The following is a 5,530-nucleotide window of genomic DNA, read 5'->3' as shown; positions in this document are numbered from 1 at the left end:
TCTCCAGCTTTCATTTCTGCCTCCATTGTTTCCTCTCAATCAAGAAAATGGATTTCTCTGTTGTCGATACCTTAACATTTCTTTACAAATTCCCATCAACACCCCCAAGGGTCATCACTTAGATAACTATTGCAATAGAGGCTAATATATATATTTATTAAGCCCTTATTACATGCCAGGCAATAGTCTAAGCAGTTTGCATATATTATCTCATTTAATCCATAGTAATCATATCAGGAAGTTATGATTATCTTATGTTCCAAGTTGGGAAAGTTAGAGTTAAGTTAAACTCTTGTACAGAGAGTTGAGTTAAACGACTTGTACAGAATCACATAGTAAGTGATAAAACCTGGAATTACATGTAGGAAGTCCCTGTATTAACTGCCACAGCATGAAAAAAATCAGTTTATTAAATTTCAATTTTGTTTCTGATAGAGCAGATGGTTGCTGTTTACCTATGCAGTATTCATCTCCTTTCTTCACGTGGATGAAAAAGCAGCCACAGACAAAACCTGACAAGCTCAGGGAGGGCCCACATGGCTGACCTTACAGACCCAGAAACCAAGGTAACTACACAGGGTTGTCTGAATGTCACAATTCCTAGCCAGAAGTGGGTCAGGGCCAGTAGTCACATCCTTGGGCTATAACTACCTTGACAAGGTCAATCTTTACCTTTGAAATTGTCTGTTGTTTTTGTACTTCTAAGATAACATACTTTTGAACTGACAGAGTAATTTTTTTCCCAGACCCCTTGGAAAAACAACCTCAGGCACCAGAGGCCCGGGAGCCCTGGAACTCAGGGCCCTAGAAGCCTTGTGACCAATGGCAGCACCAGCTCCACAAATAGCCTCTAGGGGGAGCCTGAAGCCAGGGGTAGTTGGGAGCAAACTAAGGTACCTGGTTGACTGCTTCGAAGATACCTTGGGTTCCAAAGGGTGGAATTTTAAAGTGGAGAAGGAATTCTGGGCACTGCCTTTGTTTTGCTCTTACTGAGGATGCGTGGATTTTGCGGAGAAGAGAGGCTGTGATACAGACTCCCTCATTCTCCCACATCATTCAGCAGTTAAATAAAAACCTGTTTCCTTTCTCACCAGCCTCTGCCTCCAGAGTTTGCCTTCTGGTGGAGGTGGGCAGCCGGACCCCACTTTGGTTTGTTGACAGGTTTAGTTAATAGTCTAGTTTTTCTATAACTGGAAACAAGTCCTAACTAACCCATTCAATTCTTCCTCGGTCAACTTTTATGTCTTTTTTTATGCTTTTCCCCAACACACTACAACTTGTGAGATGATCAGAAAGTAAAGATCCCCTGATAAATGGAACATGGTAATTCCTGAATGCTTCTCATGTTCGCCAGCTAAAGAAAGGTCCGTCTGTGCCCATGTCTAATGATGAGGCCATTTGTGGCTCTGGCATCCAGTAAGCTCCGGCCTGCTGCAAGCCACACCTGAACTCTGCTGATCACTGAGCACTGGTGCCCTGAATGGAGATGCATTTCACCCACATTCATTTTGTCAGCAGGCAGAGATTAGGCTGTTCCTTGCTGCTCTATAAACAGTCAAATGTAGCCCTTAGAATAGAAAGAACTCTGCATCACTGAACATCATACTGATGGCCTCGTATAGCACATCAATGCCAGCACCCTGGGAACCAGGCTGAAAAGGTGTTCTTGGCATCCGACACTGAGCTAGAGCAACTACAGATCTAAGCTAGAAACACTAATTATGGCAGGGGCAAAGAAAGAGAAAATGGTGAAAAAATAGCTCTAACAGAGAATAATAATTGGGAACTTTTGAATTTATATCCCGAAATGCAGCACAGGCTTTAGGAGTTCAATTTCAGGAAAGAGAAACAATGATTACAAAGAAAACAATAGGATTAATGTACCATTATTATTTATGCACTTCCCAACCTTAAGTATTTCTTTCCACTGACATTCTGAAAAGAAAAAAATTGAAAATCTTTACTTTTTCTTCTGCTTAATCTTTATATTCCAACCATTTTGGGTTTTTTTTTTTTTGAACTTTCAAATAACAATTATGACAATTAGTAAAGTACGTAGAACAGGATGTGCCGGCTGAGCCGCAGATGGACTCTAGTATCTTGAGTATATCTCTTTGCCTATAGTCATTGTATCGACAGTGGCTAGTAGGAAAGAAGTTCAAGCTTGTGTAATGAACCTGGCTGGTGCCATGGAGACTATACTTCTGAGGATCCCAGAGGTCTGCACCCAGTGGGAAGGAGTCTGACAAGGAGTTAAGGACAAAAAACAAGGCCTGGGTATGTCACGAGAGAATGGGAGTTCGGAACACAGCGTGGAGGTTCCTACAGAATTTGCATCCAGGCCAGCAGGCTGCATAACAGAGCATTCTCCAATTTAGTAAGTCAAAACAAGGACCATTGTACACAGGTCAGGAATTGGCTGATTTCTCTGCATCATGTGGAGTCGGCTGGCATGTGGCATTCAGCCGGTGACTGGGTTCATCTGGAGGGGCCGGAGGCTCCCTTCACATGCCTTGGCCTTGGCAGGGATGGCTGGACGACCGGAGTCAGCGGGGCCCCTCCCTCTCCATGTAGTCTCTGGGCCTCTCCACATAGTTTCTCAAGCAGGGGTAGCTGGACTTCCTATAGGTAGTGCGGTGCACTCAGAGGTGAGGGTAGAAGCTGCAAGTCCTCTAAAGACCAGGGCCAGTCGAGTGTAGACTCACTTCCTCCACTGTCCTCTCAGTCCCACACAGGCCAGCCAGATTCACAGGGAAGGCAGAGGCCCGCCCTCCGTGGGAGGCCTGTCAAAGAATTTGCTTCCATCTCTAATCTGCCACATCCATCTACACTAGCACAGTGAGTGTGTCTGTGTGTGTGTGCGTGTGATTTGTTTGAAAGAATATATCTCTCATACATGAGAGTTACTCATGTAATCTTGCTCTAGGAACTTTACTCCTTTTCTAAGGTAAAAATGAAGTCCTTTTCTACCATTACTTCAAGAGTGTGGCTTTAAGCACATCTAGCATATTGCCCTATACCTCAGTCAGGTGCCAGCAGTACTCACTAGTGTGAACACACAGCAGGCTTCCACCTGGGAGCTGGACTGCGGAGGAGCTGCTGGCCTACGGACTGCTGATCTAAGTAAGCGCAGAGCCCCCTAGCCAAGGAGTTAGATCACTGATCGTTGCGGCATTTTGAAACCTCAAGCTGAATTTCTGTGGGAAACTTGGACTTCCACCCTCACTAGCTCCACCCTCCCCTTCTGACTCTGAGCAGCAGTGGTGATTGGGGTCTCGGGCATCAGACTAGAGATAGTGTTCCAGTTCTTTTAACATGGTGAACAGTTGATTTTAAATTGCTGCAGGATTCAGGCAACAGCAGCAGAGACAGGAGTTGCATTCTAGGATCAGAATGGTCTCTCCCTAGACACCTTAGGACAGGGCTGCAGAGTCTCCATGAAATACAGAGCACAAGCTTAGAAAACAATGGAGATGAGCCACAACACCAGTTACCCCATGGGGATGAGTGGGCAGGGTATGCTCTTAAGTGTGTAAGGATCTTGAAGACATTGAGAATTGAATATCCAAATTCAAACTGTGCTTTCTGGCTGGCAAACTCTGAGAGGGCACATTGCATAGGTAGGGTTTTTTGTTTGTTTGGTTGTTGTTTAGTGAACAGAGTTAAAGCTTCAGCTAGCTACTGACACCTGACTTAGCAAAAGAAAAGGTAAAACAATGGAAGAATGATGCAAAATAAAATCTCGTTTATCCACTCCATCTGCCTCACTTGTCCCTTTACATGGTTTGCATTTCAGTCCCAGAAGAGAGAGGTACTTGCTGTGCTCCTGAGCTCCAGTTACAGGCTTTTGTAGAGCCCCCTGGGGCATCCTCAGACGATCCTGCTCTGGGCTGGAGACTGGGGCTGCACCCCTAGGCTTGTGTGTTTGCACTGTAAACCTGAGGCTTGAATGGAAATTATTAATGGAAGTATCACCTATAGTCCTTTCTTGCTCATTCCTTCTTTCAGTTTATTTCTCAGAAATACGAATACTGTAGTTCACTATAAATAATCCTACCACAAAAAGAAGACATTAATAAAAAGAAGCTATTTTATCTTCTTTCTCTTCTCTTTCTCCTCCTCCTTCTTCTTCCTTTTTCTCCAACTTTTTGGGCTGGAAATTTTAATCATACAACAAACTGGGAAGAATTCAACTGTGAATCACTGTGTATCCAACAAGATTAGACCATAATGTTGAAAAGGCAGCTATTGAAATGTGCTTATTCTAAACTTCAGTTTGAATCACAGTGTAACTTAATGTGGTGAAAACTTTTAACACTGGTTGTTGTGAATTACAATATACTTGAGGCAATGCTGTGTTTAATGTTTTCTTTCCTTTCTCCATTTTAAGGTAATCTTTTAAATAAGTAATAAAGAACCTGTAATATTTAGATGTACTGTTAAGGACAACAGCTATATTACTGCAAAGAAAATAAATTGTATAACTGAAAAATAATCATATCAATTAAATGTTCTATTTAATTGGATAACACGAGAGAACATGTTGAGAAACTGCAAATTTGTGTATGTATGTATATTGAAGAAAAATATTAAATGTCAATTTAACTACCCCTTTTATAAAACTAAATCCCTCAGATAACATGATTAAAAGTTAACTCATCTCTTGAAAAGAAAATAAAAACTGAGGAAAATAAGAGACTATGAGTTATTGTGTAGATAGAACTTGAATATGTAGAATACCCCAAAATTATTAAATAAATGTTTCTCTACTTTATTGAGATATAATTATTATATACCATTGTGTGTATATATATATGTATATATATATATGTATATATATGTATGGCATATAACAATTTAATGCACATATATATTATAAAATGATTGCCACAATAAGGTTGATTAATACATCCATTACCTCACAGAATTACTATTTGTGTGTGTGTGTGTGTTTGGTGAGAACATTTAAGATCTATACTCTTTTTGCAACTTTCAAGTTATAATACAGTTTTGTTAACCATAGTCAACACGCGGTACATTGGATCCTCAGAACTTACTCATCTTAAGACTGGAAGTTTGTATCCTTTGACTGACATCTGCTTATTTCTCCCCACTCCCCCAACCAACCACCATTCTACTCTTTGTTTTTATGAATTTGGCTTTTTTAGATTCCATATATATATAATATCATACAATATTTGTCTTTAGCTGTTGGACATTTCATTTACCATAATGCTCTCGTGTTCCATCCATCTTGACACAAGTGGTGGGAGTTATTTTTTATGGCTGAGTAATATTTCAGTGTCTGTGACATCTTCTTTATGCATTCACCCATCAGCAGAAACATGTTGTCTCCATGTCTTGGCTGCAGGCAACATGAGAGTGAAAATACCTCTTCAAGACGGTGATTTCATTTCCTTCAGATGCACACCAGAAGCAGGGTTGATGGGCTACGTGGTAGTTCTATCATGAACATTTTGAGAAACCTTCACACCATCACCCACAGTGGTTGCACCAATTTACATTCCCA

The sequence above is a fragment of the Artibeus jamaicensis genome, unplaced genomic scaffold (assembly GCF_021234435.1).
Source record: "Artibeus jamaicensis isolate MK-2021 breed Jamaican fruit bat unplaced genomic scaffold, CSHL_Jam_final contig_548, whole genome shotgun sequence".
Classification (NCBI taxonomy): Eukaryota; Metazoa; Chordata; class Mammalia; order Chiroptera; family Phyllostomidae; genus Artibeus; species Artibeus jamaicensis.
Note: the sequence above shows the minus strand (reverse complement) of the source record.